A 15,555-nucleotide genomic window follows, 5' to 3' on the forward strand; every position below is an offset into this window, starting at 1 on the left:
GGTAGGAGAGCAGGAAACTTATTATTACTAACAATGGGAGTGAAATTGGAGGCCCTACTCTCCATTCTTAGAATACTAAGAATTCCATGAGTACTCAATAGTTGTGTGCTAACTGTAGAGTGACTTACATGGGACACATTCCAAGAAGCCCCAGACCCTACAGAGATGGAAGCATGAAGAGACACAAAATTGACTCCATGAATAACTCATAAGGCTGAATCAATAAAGACATTTGACAAAGGCGAACACTTTTCAATGATGAAAACAGATGAACTAGGGGCAGAAAGAGGCCAGTGCAGCAGGGGACACACGTGAAAAACCACCGCCACCTCAGCATTCAGTGGGGACACTGATGCTTTCCCTCTAAGACCAGGATCGATACCAGGACGCTGCGGTGCCCACTTCTGATCAGTATTCCCTTAGGAGTCCCAGACAGAACACTTAGGCAAGACAAAGAAATGCAAGGTGTGCAACTGTAAGGCAGAAAAATGTCTGCAGATGACAACATTGCACTAGAAATCCCCAAAGACCTACAGAAAGTTGTTAAGCTAATAATCGGAATCTACGAAATTAGAGGTAACAAAATGAACATATCCACATGTGTTGTATTTCTGTAAGCTTGTATTGACCATCAACAATTACATTTCATGTCTTTTCACATGCAGAGAGACAGAAGTAAATAGAGGTTAGGGGATGGTGGTGGAGGGACTGGGACCGTTTACAAAGGTTTGGAAATGGACAATGGTGATGGTCACACAGCAGTATGACCGTACTTCATGTCCCAACTTCACAATGGCTAATGTGGGAAACGCTGTTTCTATGTTACTACACTTCAAAAATAAACAAACAAACAAACCAATTACTTGAAAAAAAAAAAAAAGAACCTTTTTTGTTCGTTTGTCTGTTTTGTCTTTTGAGACAGGGTTTCTCTGTGTAGCCCTGGCTGTCCTGGAACTCGCTCTGTAGACCAGGCTGGATTTGAACTCACAGAGATCCCCCTGGCTCCTGTGCACCACCACCGCCTGGTTTGCTTAAGCTCTCTTAACTACTTTGCAATTCTGTTTTACTACACTGATGACCTTAAAAAACAGATTTATTTACTATTTTTATTTAATGGGCCTGTGTCTGGCTCCTGCAGAGGCCATAAGAGGGCACTGGTTCCCCAAGAACTAGAGCTAAGATCTATGGTGAGCCACCATGTGGGTCCAGGAAACCCAACCCTGGTCCTCTGCAGAACAGCAAACACTCTTTGTTTGTTTGTTTGGTTAGTTGGTTGGTTTTTGTTGTTGTTAAATTTGGGTTAACAGGCATTTATCACCACTGGCTGGCTTTGTGTCTTAATTGTTGATTTTCTCCACTTTGCATACAATTAACACACACACACACACACACACACACACACACACACACACTGCTGTAGGAGGAGAGAAGTGGTCATTCACAGCTAGGCAAACTGGGAGACTCTTTTCAGAGTAGAGTCATGGGAGGCCTCACATTGATATTCCCAGCATCCTCCCCCAACAGGATCTACATTGATTGAGCCTCTGTGTGTGTGTGTGTGTGTGTGTGTGTGTGTGTGTGTGTGTGTGTGTGTGTGTAAGACAGTGTCGTCTTTTCATTGACAGTCAAGCTCTGATTATTGAAGATCTAGTGGATGGTGTGGTGATATACTGTATACCCTAATAAACTTGCCTGAGGATCAGAGGACAGAGACAGCCACTAGATTAGACATAGAGGTCAGGCAGTGATGGCACACACCTTTAATCCTATCACTCAGGAGGCAAAGATCCATCTGGATCTCTGTGAGTTCAAGGCCACACTGGACTACATGAGATTGATCCAGTCTAGGAGAGAAACGGAGCCAGGCAGTGGCGGCACACACCTTAAATGCCAGCACTTGAGATCTCACGCCTTTGCTTGGGAAGCACACAGACCTTTAATCCCAGGAAGTGATGGCTGGGCAGAGAAAGGTTTATAAGGCGTGAGGAAACAGGAACTCTCTCTCTTTAGGCTGAGGATTTCGTAGAGGTGAGAACTAGTGGCTGCTGTTCTGCTTCTCTGATCTTTCAGCTTTCACCCTGATATCTGGCTCTGGGTTTTTTTATTATAAAATCATCTTGGATTTGAACAACAGGATTGTGTAGCAAGAGTTTTCCCGCCTTGCCCACAGTCAGGACAAATCTTTTTCACCCGCCAGTCCCACAGCCACTCAGACCCAACCAAGCAAACACAGAGACTTATATTGCTTCAAACTGTATGGCCGTGGCAGGCTTCTTGCTAACTGTTCTTATAGCTTAAATTAATCCATTTCTACAAATCTATACCCTGCCATGCGGCTCGTGGCTTACCAGCATTTTCACATGCTGCTTGTCAGGGTGGCGGCTGGCAGTGACTCCTTCTGTCTTCCTGTTCTTTCTTTTCTCCTCTCTGTTAGTCCCGCCTATACTTCCTGCCTAGCCACTGGCCAATCAGGTTTTATTCATTGACCAATCAGAGCAACTTGACATGCAGACCATCCCCCAGCACAGCCAAGTGCAGACCATCTCAGACACCTGCACTCAGGCCCGTGGTCCTAATCATCCTCTATACGGACCTGCTGGGTAAAGCCACGAGGAACCCGAGAACAGGCTCCCACAGGACATACAGACTATCCCACAGCAGGATGGAGATTCCAGTGTCAAATGACATGTACATGGGGGTCACAGAGCCCTGTTCCTGGACTGTGGTGTCAATAGCTTGAAGGGAGGGCCAGCCACAGACTCTGTAAAGAAATAGAGGAGGGGACCAAGTGACAGTCGGTCATCTTCAGAGATCTCAGTCAGCCCTCTCTGGCCCACAGACACCTAATGAGGCCTTTGGGGTGGAGGAGTCGGAGCTGAGACCGTAGACAGCTAGCTTGTGCTTTGATCCTGCCACTTGCGGTAGATGGTTACTGCTGTGTCTGTAAGGTGACCTTAGACCTGACTGAGTAGGAGAGATGCCCAAATCATCAGAGACCATTGCTATCTGCCTACCAGAGAAGTCCCTGGGAGGGACCCCTAAGGACACTAAACAGGAGGGTCCATCTCATCTCCCTGTGGCATCTCAGAAAGCCATCAGAACAGGTGGCTAGGGGTCTGGGCACCTGTCTTCCTTTGAAGAGATGCAGAAGGAGATGCCCAGGTGATTTAGCTTAACTGCTGTAGTACACAGGCTGGCTCCAGACTCCATGAGACTTGGGCACACGGTAAAGCATTGCTCCCTGTCAGCTAAAGCAGGAAGTCAATCCAAAGTCATCTGAGTGGAGACTGGGACAGAGGTCTGGAGCTGGGGCTTCCTGATGCTCACGTCTGTCTGTGTGAGGATCCCATTATTTCCTCAGCCAGGCCCAGCCTGACTCCGCCAGGGTCTTTCTCAAGGCCATGTTCATGATGGCACCCAGGAGTCTGGGCTGAGGCTGATTTCCATGGGCCGAGTTACGTATGCAGCACAGGCCTGCTCTTCCCAGGAGGAGTCAGGTGAGGGATTCTGATCTGTTGCAATCTGTCTCTATAATGCATATATCCTGCACTAAATCCTCAAACCAAAATGTGGGGACTCAATGCAGTGGGGGCACAATCTGTGCCTGGCGTGTGTGTGTGTGCGTGTGTGTGTGTGTGTGTGTGTGTGTGTGTGTGTGTGTGTGTGTACAGTGGTATCACCCCACCAATACCCAGAGGTCACAGAGTCACTTACTGTGCACGTGGAGATTCACGTACGGAAGGTTCGTAGGGTGTAGTATCTGTATTCCATTGGGTGACCTTCCACAGCAGCAGGGACCCATTGGTGTACGGTGTCTCTCTACCACTGTATACACTCACCAGCCTACTTGAACTAGCGGCTGTGACATATTGCCCGATTTCAAAGATCTTAGCTGGAAATGGTGGTTTGTACCAGCAAAAACCTCCAAGGTTCTCTGACAGATTATAAACAAGGGGAAGAACATTTTCCCCTCAGCGGCGTTCGGAGGCATTACATCAGTGGTGATGTGTGCAGTGGCCAGAGAGTCCCAGCAGGTTAAAAGCGAGGCTAAAATGGAAGGTGGTGACCTCGGTCCTGCACAGGCAAGGTCATCCCTCGGCCTAGCTGGACTGGTGAGGTGTGCCTGAAGTACACGCGGAGAAAAGCAAGATGACCTTCATTCCCTCAGCACTCCGAACCTGTCATTTCCTCTGTCGGAGCTCTCTCCTCGGGTGTCTGCATGGTTCACCCCCACTGCCCTCAGATCCCTGCTCACACCCATAGCGCTGGGTGGAGACCACGTCCTCTAGAGTCCCTGGCTCTTCACTCTCTGACCCTTAAAGAACAAAACAACACAGATCCCTCTGTGGTTCTGATCAACCCCTCACTGCACCTTCGGCTGCCCTTGCTGGCTGTCTTCCAGGGCTGGTCTGCTCTTTCTGGAAGGTCAGGGGCCTGCAGAAGGCTTAAATGCTGGTGAGTGGATGAATGGATGAATGTCTCAGGTCCAACGGGAATCTACACTTATAAATTTCTCAAGTTTGGAGATAATGAGTGTTCAGTGCCCCAGGTTGTTTCCAATGTCTTTTAGACATTTCTAAATGTAGTGTGTGTGTGTGTGTGTGTGTGTGTGTGTGTGTGTGTGTGTGTGTCAGGGTGTGGGTGAGTGTGGGTGGTTGTCTGGGAGCAGGCATGTCCATCTACTCCTGTGTGTATGGTTTGGTAGATGCCACAACGACAACCTAGAGGCCAGAGGACAGCTTGAGGGAGTAGGGTCTCGCCTATAACCACGTGGAAACAGGTTGAACTGAGGTGGTCAGGCATGGCCGTCAGTGTCCAGCGAGCTGAACCATCTAATTGCTCTCCCCACCCCCACCCCCGATGTTTTTTTTGAAGAGTCACCTTGTGATGGCTTGGAAACATCAGTCTTCACAATGATGATCAACTTTGAGTAGGAAACATTCTGGCTCCGCCCCTCTCCCGTCCCCGTCCCCCCCCCCCCCTTCCCCCTTAGCATTTCCTGTTCACCAGTGCCTTCCCGCTACTGAGCCGCTGTCCCCGCTCCCCATATCCTTTCCTCTGGGGCTCAAACACAGACCCCAATTCTTCTTTCACGTTCTCTGGCTCCTTAGAGTCGCTGAGCTCTGCTCCTACGCACACCGTCCAAGAACGGCCTCCCCACCTGCCCGCAGGACACCCAGCAGGTGGTGCGCCCTCTGCAGGAAGGTACAGGAAGGGCCTCCATGACCGCTGCTGCCTGCTCTGTCTTCCCCTTGAGAGAACACACGTTGAGCAAAGAGGTTGATGAGCATCCAAGTGTCCCAGCAGCTCACCCCAGCGCTGAACTGGGCTGTGTCCTGACCTTGCTCTCTCAGCACCAAAGTGGGAGCCTCTGTCCTCCCTATGTGTCCCGTGGCACAGAGACCCATGTGGGCACGCAGTCTGATCTGTGTCCTCCACGCTCTGAGGTGGCATTTACTCCCAGCGGGAAGATGACAGAGATGAATCGTGGTATAGCATGGGGCCATCTGAGAAATGACCAGGAAAGGGGTCTGGTCCATTATGACTGGAGTCACCGTCAGGCTTCTGGTCCAGGACAGAGTCTGAGAGACAGCTGTGTCTGGACTTTGCGGGTGTGAGGAGGGGGACATTTACGTCCTGGAAGAGGACTGTGGCTCCATCTTACTATGGAGGGTCCCAGGGAGGCAATGCAAGCCCCAGTGTTGGCTGAGCCCTGCATCTGGCCAGCCCTTGCCCTCCCCAACCCATCTAGGAAGCCTGGGTGATCCCCCTGTGGCCACTCTGTCTTTCCCCATGGAAGATGCCAGCAGGGAGGGGACCGCACAGGTCCCTGGAACGGCACAGTGCTCAGGTGCAGGAAGACACCAGGAGATCACACAGACTTGTGGGAGGGAGCTCTGGTCAGCTGGGGCGGGGGTGGAAGCCAGGCTGCAAATACTGGTCTGAGTGTTGATATGTGTCCTGATGCCGCCCCCTGGTGGTCAGCGGGAGAACTGCAGCTCATGTCTGGGAGCTGTCCACATTAGCAGAGCCTGTTACCATTTGGGTCCTGGAGAGAATCCCTTGGACTTAATTCCCCAGGACAAGGCCTTGCCAGGAGGACCTGTGTCTTCTGCCCATCTGCTTGGGGACCCTGACCTTCTTGTGAAGTGTCATGAACCCATCAGGACAGTTGGTTGATGGCCTGGGCACCTGTCCAGCCATCATCTCCAGGCTGCATCTCAGAAGGAGATGCGCTAGGGACCGAGACTAAATGTGGTTAACACAGCAGCGCATGGCTGGCTCCACATCCTGTGAAGATGTCAGCACTAAATAAAGTCTTGCTCACTCCCAGCTCTAACAGGCAGTCAGATTCCAGCCCTGGAGAGAATCTAAGCAGGGTCGCCTGGGCTGGAGCCTGGGACTAGCTGTGGCAGCCAGGGCTCCCTGCAGCTCACCTCTCTGTGAGGACACCATGCTCTCCTCAGCCAGGCCCTGCCTGACACCCAGACTCTCTCAGGGCCATGTTCATGGTGAAACCCCATCTGTCTGACATCCTTGGGCTGAGTTACCTCCCACTGTCCCTCCTCTCTGCAGGGTGGAGTCGGGTGAGGGGTTGAAATCTCTCGCAGGTTGTCTCCGCCCTGTGTGTCCTATACTAAATGTTCAACACACTCGGAGACACAATGCAGAGGGAGACAGGCACAGGCCGGGCCTGACTGTACCGAGTGTGTAGATTAGAATGAACCCACCCAGCACCCGGAGAGCACAGAACCACTTACTGTGTGCATGGATGAATGCTGTGGAATATTTAACTGTATAAAGATGTATTACATTTGTTTATGCTGCCTTTGTTTGATGACGTAAGGATGTGTATTTAATTATGTAAAGATGTGTTGCATTTGTTTCACCTTGCCTGCCGAAGGCACCTGATTGGTCCAATAAAGAGGTGAACCACCAATAGCTAGGCAGAGAAAGGATAGGCGGGCTGGCGGGCAGGGAGTAGGAGGAGAAATCTAGGCTCCAGGGAGAAAAGAGAAGAAGAATGGAGAGAACGAGAGAGAAAGAGAGGGACATGCCTGGGGCAAGAAGCCAGGCAGCTGCCAGACAGATGGGCAGACAGACAGGAGAGGCCGTGAAAGTAAGATATTCAGAAAGAAAGAAAAGAAAAAAGCCCTGAGGCAAACGGTAGGTAAAGAGAAACAGCCTAATTTAAGTTAAAAGAGCCAGCCAGAAATGAGCCTAAGCTAGGCAGAGCATCCATAACTAATAAGAAATCTCCCTGTCATGATTTGGGAGCTGGGTGGTGGCCAAAAATAAACATCCTGGTACAGATGAAAACACACGTTTGTTCATTTTTCATATATGTACCTAAATGCCATAGGATGCAGGATCCAGTGTGTTTCTGGGTGATGTTCTAGAACAGAAGGGATCCTCTGGAATATACTGTTTCTCTACCTCTGTGCTTAGGCCCCAGCCTACAGAAATCAATGCCTATTACACACCAAGCAATTTCATGACTGATGCCTACAGTGACCCTTTTGTACTAGGACAAGGCTTGATGATTCTCTGGCAGATTCGAGACACGTGGAAGAAACATTTCCCCTTCAGCATGTGGGACAGCAGCATGGGAGGCACCGGTAGGCAGGAATTCTGCAGGGGCTGGAGGAATCCAGCAGCCTAAACATGAGGCTAGAAATAGAGAGAAATCCATCAATACTGAGACCTTTGTCTTGGGTGGAAAGATGGGATTCTGTATCCTGAACAGATGGGCACAGACCTCAACCTAGGACTGTGGGTGAGGGTGTTTGTTTCTTACTAGGTGAAGAAAGCAACATGGCCTCCATTCCCTGAACCTGTCACTTCCCCTGTATGGACTCTCTCCTTGGGACTCTGCATGGCTCACTACTCACTGTCCTCAGATCCCTGCTCACTGTCAGTCATTAGAGGGGGTGGATGCCTTCCCTAGCTCTTCCTCTCTAGACCCTGGACCTTGACTTTCTCTGTTTTAACCTCTGTTCTCTTGTGGTTCCAATAAACCCCTGACATCACTTCTAAATGCCCTTGATGGTGTTACAATCCATTAGAACTGGGGCTTCATGAGGACAGGAATTGGTCTACTCTTTTTGGAAGGCACAGTGCCAGGAAAAGGTTCAGGTAGCCATGAATCACTCAATCAATGAGTGTCCCAGGGCCCGCATGTCCTAGGTGCAGTCACAAATCCTCAGGTTTTAGTCTAATGGCAGTTAATACCACAGTTTGGTTTAACTTTGTTGATAGGCTGTGTGTGTGTGTGTGTGTGTGTGTGTGTGTGTGTGTGTGTGTGTGTGTGTACATTCTATAGCAAGTATGTGGAGTTCAGAGGCCAACATAGAATACTTGATTCTCTCTCTCTCTCTCTCTCTCTCTCTCTCTCTCTCTCTCTCTCTCTCTCTCTCTGTTTTTTTTTTGGGGGGGGGTTGTTTGTTTGTTTGTTTTTCCAGACAAGGTTTCACTATGTGGCCCTGACTGACCTGGAACTCACTCTGTAGACCAGGCTGACCTCAAACTCAAAGATCCGCCTGCCTCTGCCTCCCACATGTTGGGATTAAAGGCAGTAACCACCTCGGCCTTGCTTCTAGTTTTTTCCCTAATCTAGGATCTGAGGATTGAAATCAAGCCATCGGTCTTGGCGTTGAGTTCCTCTAACCTTGCAGGCATCTCACTGGCCCACCTGTTTGATGTCTTCTGGAAAGTCACCCTCCCTGTTACAGTTGGCAACATCAGTCTGCAGAATAAAGTGGCCAAAGTCATTGGCTTTGAGAACATCTGCTTTTCCTCCCCTGTCCCCTGACCATGTCATGCTCCCTGAGAGCTGCCCACCTCTGTGTCTCCTCCTCTCAGGCTGCAGACAGACACCCTGAGTCTCCTCTCAGGCCCCTGTGCTCCTTGGGAGACCCCAGCCAGTCTCTGAGTTCCTCTTCTCACCTCCTGTCAGAGGAGGGTCTCATCCCCCATCTGTCAGGACACAGCCCTGCACCTTTGGTCCAGATCCCACAGCCTCAATCAGGGCATGCTCCCTCAGCTGCTAGGTAAGAGCAAACTGAGCCCCCGATGTGACGGCTCTGTCTATGGAACCTTGTCCTCAGTGTTCCTTGTGACTTACCCTGTGCTGAACTATGTCATGAGATGTGACACTTCCCAATGGTGCTAACAGGGCAGAAGCAACAGGACCTTTCCTTTGTTCTGGGAAGTGGTCCAGGGTTCCTCAGGGAAAGTGCTCAGGGATCTGGTCCTGAGATGAAGGCTGCTGTCTGAAGAGGTTCTGTGGCCCGACTTTCCACCCCTCTCATGGATGGAAGTGCCTCCCTTCCATCCCTCCCCCTCTCCATCCCCCCTCATTTTCATCATAATGAAGCTCTTCTCTGGGGTTTGAAGGGAAGCCTTTTCTTTCCTTAAGTCCCTGGCATGTCTAGATTCTCCCAGGTCTTACCGTTTCTGCCTGATCCTCTCCTCCAACCTCCAGGCCCCATCGTGGCCTTAAAACCCTTTTAATAGGTTTTCTGTCCCCTGATAATAGCTTTCTCCATTGGCACAGTAAGCCAGATCAAGCCGAATTGAAAAAGTTTAACAACAGCTTTATTTGAGCAAGGCAACACCCAGGCAGGTTCTCCAGTCCCAGAGGTCGAGGCTGGAGAAGCTGCACGCCTGAACTAAAGCCAGGAGATTATATTGTTTTTAGGCGAGGGGTGATGACGTGTCCACCACAAGCTGGCTTTGTGCCCAAGTATGATTAAAAGCTGAACGCTTTAGGTGGGGACTTGGGCTGCTGGCAACTTCAGGGTTGGAGCTGTCAGAGCTGCCAAGAATGTGGAACTGGGCGTTTGGGCACCTTTTCTTTGTTGGAAAAGTCTCTGAGAGAGCAGGGTTTGGAGAGACAGGAACCGGGCTTTCCGAATCACAGAGAGGTGAGTTGGAGGTTCCAACCAAACATCCCAACCTTTTTGGATATATGGGTGTGGTTCAAATCTGTCTACTTCCTGGTGGCTTTGAACGATGTGGGGAGGAGGAGTTTGGTGGGCTCACGCTCAGAGGGAGGTACTGGTGAAGAAGAATTTGGTTAACCTCCACCCTGGAGACCTCACGAATCAATTCCTGGAGGAAGTGGAGAAGGCAAGTTGCCAGGAGAAAAAATAGGCAGATTATTACCACCAGCCCTAAGAATGGGGCGAGCCATTGGAAGAGTGAAGATCACCACTTCAAAGACTGGAACAGGGATGTGCCCTGGTTACGTTGGCGAGGTTCTTCAGACAATTTGTCGAGTGACACGATCTTAGTTTCCACCAGGCCACATTCCTTGATAGAGTGGCAGCGCGCTTTCCCCAGGAACATGCCGGTGTCTGTACACCAGCAGGAACACATTACATCTTGGTGTCATAGCAAAGGCTATGGCTTCGGGTTAAAAGGTATGAACATGTTTCTTATGTCTAGAGAGCCTGGTTTTAGCCTGATGAGACTCACCTTTAAGTCTATACTTAGAGGACAACCAGAGGAAATTTAAAATCTTGAGCTTGAGACTGAACAGTAAATAGTCAGTGCTCTGTCAGTTTATCAGAATTCCATTTACCAATGCTAAAACTCTGAACCTCTGAAAGTCCAGTGTCACAAGAGCATAGAAAGGGGACAGAAGTCTGAAACATCTTCATACACCTTCAAGCGTTTACGTATACCTTTATAACTTGCATTGGTACATCTTAAATCATTTTCTGTGTTCCTTTAGTGGAAAGTCACATCTGAAACCTGTTTATCCTTCACTATGAAGCCTGTGAACAAGGCAAACCTGTCTATACTTTTAACAAGAAACTTAACTAATGAACTACCAAGGTGGTTGTAGCCTAGAGTGGCGGGGGGGGGGGGGGGGGGGGGGGGGGGAGGCTGTTAAACTGGCGACGCTATCAGTACAGTCATCGAACACCGTCAGATCTCAGAAGGATAAGTTTCACCCGAGTAAGCAAAAGTGAAGCAGCTTCCAAATCTATTAAAAAAACAACAGGCACTTACTGGCTCCCTAGACAGCTACCCCAGGGTCCTCCATGGTCACTGGGGACAGAGGTCTCAGGGCAGCTTCAGTCTTCGGCTGCCAGGTCCAGAAGATCTGGACTTTCCTGTGGGGTAGGAACTTGGGGCAGGGATGGGGGGCCAGCCTACCTTGTCTAGGCAAAGCAGAGCAACCAATCCCCAGTGTCCTGTTGTCCGCAGTCTGGACAGGGCCTTGGCAGCAGCTGAGGTGAAAGGCAGTTTTTTTCCACCCCGTGACCAGCTTTGCCACATTTGAAGCAAGCTCCAGGTACAGGTTCTTCTGTGCCCATCCATCTTCTTTGGAGGAGACAGGGGTACTGCCAGGAACAGGCATGTCTCTCTACCATAAAAAGCTTTTTAAAAAAACATTTTAAATGCTGTATTCTCAGATCTCTGAAGCATTTGAGGATTAAGATCATACATTAACGGAGACATTATAATAAAGTGTCTTAAATTTTTTAAGATGTCCCATAGCCTTACAAATTTAAGTATTTTAAAACTGCTTCTTGGGGCTGGAGAGATGGCTCAGAGGTTAAGGGCACTGGCTGCTCTTTCAGAGGTCCTGAGTTCAATTCCCAGCAACCATATGGTGGTTTACAATCATCTGTAATGAGATCTGGTGCCCTCTTCTGGTGTGCAAGCATACATGTAGGCAGAACACTATATATATAATGAATAAATAAATCTTTAAAAAAAAAAAAAAACCTGTTTCTTTAAAATATCCAGTTTACTTACACTTTCTGTAAAACTTTAAAATTATCTTTTAAAGAAGTTTAAGATTTCTCAACTGTGTATTCTGGTAATATCCAACTAAAGGACCTTTTTTTATTTCAAGAATGAAGACAGAGCATAACCATAATTTGTAGGAAGCAAAACCAAGCTTCAACAGTGAAAACAATTCAGTGTCTCTAAAATCAATACCAAATGGATTATTCTTACATTACAAAATCTGGCTGCCAGCAAGATACGTCCCTGTACAAGAATGCACGGAGGTACAGCTTTAACACCTCTTTAAACCAGCACTGTTTTAAATCCCATCTTTCATAAACCTTGTTTTCAAAATGGAACAGGAATTATCATACAAAAATCCATCCTAATCCAACATCTTGGAGACCTGTCATTGCCTCCTTGGTAGGCCCACCCCACATGGTCATCTCTAATCAAGATGGCATGAGGTCACATGACCACCCTCTTTTCCAACCCTAGTCAAAATGGCGACGGCCCATGTGGCTGCACTTAGATTAGTCAGGATGGTGGAAAACCATGTGTTATTTCCTAGAACAGCTCCAATTCAGAGTTACAAGTTTTTAGTTAATTTTTGTCACAGATTTTTTAACCATAAAAACTGGGATTCTCTTAGCTGTTTTTTAATAAAGTAGAATAGCATAAAACAACTTTAATATTATTTATGCCCAAATGACATATAAATCTCTGTTATTACATCAGATTCAGTGGCCAGAAAGCCCAGAGGTAAGTTCTGTGTGCTAGTTTCAACAGTAACAGCTGAGCTAGCACCAAGACACAGGGAACATAGCAAACTCATGCATCCAAAACCAGCCAGAAATGAACATGCAGTGGCCACATACATTTATAGATTTCACTGAGCCTGACACAGTTTTGTGTGGCTCCATGTCTGCAAAAAGACTTATGGGCTCAGCTCCACACATACATACAAAATAGACAAAACTTTTCTAACAACAAGGCCAACAGAACTTTCCACAGGAAACAGACTTGGTCACAAATTTGGCAGAGTTTTAAACCGTGTGGAGGGGCACAGAGAGGGAGTCAGAGTCAAACCTTGTCGGGGTGGTCAGGCTGGATGCAAGGCAGGAGAAAACCAGGAGACAGAAGACAAGGGGGGATGTGGAATCAAATTTGCAGACAAATGATCTGTACATGCCTTACTGAGGGTTAGCTCAGTAGATGCTGTAAGAGAGAACAGGCGTGTGCTGGACACACAGCTGCTGGCAAGTGCAAGGGCAGGACATTTTCGAAGTTCAGGGTGAGAGAGCAGACAGAAATAAACAGGAAGATTAGGGGTCTGTTGCCGGTGGATTGGGCGGGTAGGATCCCCACATCAATGAAAAGATTTTTTAAAATGGCGAAGGTGGGGATTGAAAGGGTGAAAGGCCGTGTTGGAGAGGAGACATGAGACATGAGACAGTTCAGGGAAGACCAAGAGAGCCAAGAAGAAGGCGACGGTGGCGTGTGTGTGTGTGTGTGTGTGTTTGTGTGTGTGTGTGTGTGTGTGTGTGACTCACGCAGCTCAGTCAGGGAGGAGGGCTCAGGATCAGTGCCTGGGTGAAAAAGCGTCGGGAGCCACCACAACCCTGGTCGGCAAAGCCCGGGCCACCGAGCACTGGCTACAGAGGGAGGGGCGGGGGTGCAGAGCTCACAGAGCCTGGATAAGGGAGCTCAAACCATTTTGTTTGTTTGGGGTGTATGGTTGAGAGAGCCCCGATTTGGATGAATTTCAAAGCAGACAGCCCAGGGGTGACTGAGGATCCAGGTTAGAGCCAGTGTTGCCCGTTTCCAAGCCTGTACAGGAGACAGAACACTAGGATGAGGCGTCCCACGGAATAGCCTGGGGTCAAGCAGCAGAAGTGGGGATAGCCAAGAAGGGCATCTCCTAACACAGAAGTCCCCCGAAGCAGAGACGATCTCTGACGTGACCACGGCTAGGCAGAGGATCCCAAGAGTCCTGGACCCTGAAAGAGGTACCTGGTGCCTCTATAGGCAGTGGCTGGGAGTGGGTGACTTACCCTGTTCTAAGTTGATCACATCTGGAGGAGAGAAAGATAAAGGGAGAGGAGTGGCGCCCCCACGTGGCTGGAGGACCCAGTCCATCCAGCTGGAAGGCTCAACGTCTCCTGGGCTTTGGCACCAAGACAACAGGGTTTCTGTCCCCCGATAATAGGTTTCTCTGCTGATGCAGTAAACCAGATCAAGCGAATTGAAAAAGTGTAACAACAGGTTTATTTGAGCAAAGCAACTTCCAGGTGTGTTCTCCAATCCCAGAGCTCGAGGCTGGAGAAGCTGCACACCTGAACTAAAGCAGGGTGATTATATAGTTTGTAGGTAAGGGGTGATGATGCCACAAGCTAGGTTTGTGCCCGAGAGAACAGGGATGACCTCTGCTGACTCCTGGCCTGGGTCTGTGAGAACCAGAGGGAACCACTGTTCTCTTCAGAATCTTTGTGATACAGAAACCCAGCTAATCATCCAGGCTACCCTGCAGGTATAACTTACATCCAGCAGGGAGGTAACAGAGATGTCTCCCAAGGCTAGGAAGTGAGTAACTGGATGACGGTTGTTGAAGGGAATTTATCTATGATCCCTAGTGTCACTAGTCAGAGTCCTGTTCTAGTACAGGTGTCCAGGACTATGACTCAGACAAGCAAAATCAAAATAAAAAACAAGTAAACAAACAAACAAAATAAGTGTGTAGTCCAGAGCATTCTACAGCACTTAAGAAAGTATTGTATGCTTGGTTCTCGGGGATGGAGGCGGAAGAGGGGACGCCGCTGTGGCGACTGCAGAAGCTGCCTCAGAGTGGGGCGCCCCGCTGCTTCACAGAATAATTAACAGCATGTGTGGCCGAGCCTATCCTGCCCACCAGGGTTATCACAGCCTTTGGGATTCAACCGAATGGAAGCATGTTCTGGAAGATGTTACCGTGTTTTTCAAAGCTGTCGTGGGCAAAAACTTCTCAGATGAAGAGACACTCCAGCAATTGAACCAACTGAATTCATGTCATCGAGAAGCTGTTAAGAAATGCTTGAAGAGTAGGAAAAATGAGATCAAGCAAACCCCGTTAGGAGAAATCGTTGATATTTCTTGTGCGCAGCTACAGGATCTTGATTGGCAGTTAAAGCTCGCGCTTTCTAGTGACAAGATCGCCACTTTACAGACGCCGCTTTTAAACCTTCGTCTGGATGTGAAGGAAAACGGTGACGTGAAACCACACTCCGTTGAAATGAGTAAAGAGGAGCTACAGAATCTAATCACTTCCTTGGAGGCAGCTAATAAGGTGGTCCTGCAGTTAAAATAACTGGAGATGGTGACTCTCAACACTGCCAGATGTCACTGCTGCACTGTGGCAGAGCCAATGCTGTGTCCAGAGGGTGGATGCTGCAGCAGGCTGAGCAGGAAGCAATGCTGAGATGACAGAGATGAAAATCTGTCAGCAACCCTAAAGAACAGGAAACTGTATGGCTGATAGGAAAGGCATAGAATGAAAGATGAAAAAGCTGAAGTCCCAGTTTGTGTTTTTTTTTTAATTTTATTTTATTATTTTTTTTATTTTACAATACTATTCAGTTCTACATAACAGCCACAGATTCCCTTGTTCTCCCCCTTCCTGCCCCCTCCCCTTCCCCCAGCCCACCCCCCATTCCCACCTCCTCCAGATCAAGGTCTCCGCCGAGGACTGAGATCGACCTGATAGACTCAGTCCAGGCAGGTCCAGTCCCCTCCTCCCAGATTGAGCCAAGTGTCCCTGCATAAGCCCCAGGTTTC

General features: G+C 48.8%; 1 pseudogene; it reads left to right on the plus strand.

Moving 5' to 3' along the window:
- Nucleotides 1-14,537: 14,537 nt before the first annotated feature.
- Nucleotides 14,538-15,287, plus strand: LOC102926764 (COMM domain-containing protein 8 pseudogene; annotated as a pseudogene).
- The last annotated feature ends 268 nt before the right edge of the window (nt 15,288-15,555 follow it).

Source organism: Peromyscus maniculatus, chromosome 1 (genome assembly GCF_049852395.1).
Source record: "Peromyscus maniculatus bairdii isolate BWxNUB_F1_BW_parent chromosome 1, HU_Pman_BW_mat_3.1, whole genome shotgun sequence".
Lineage (NCBI taxonomy): Eukaryota > Metazoa > Chordata > Mammalia > Rodentia > Cricetidae > Peromyscus > Peromyscus maniculatus.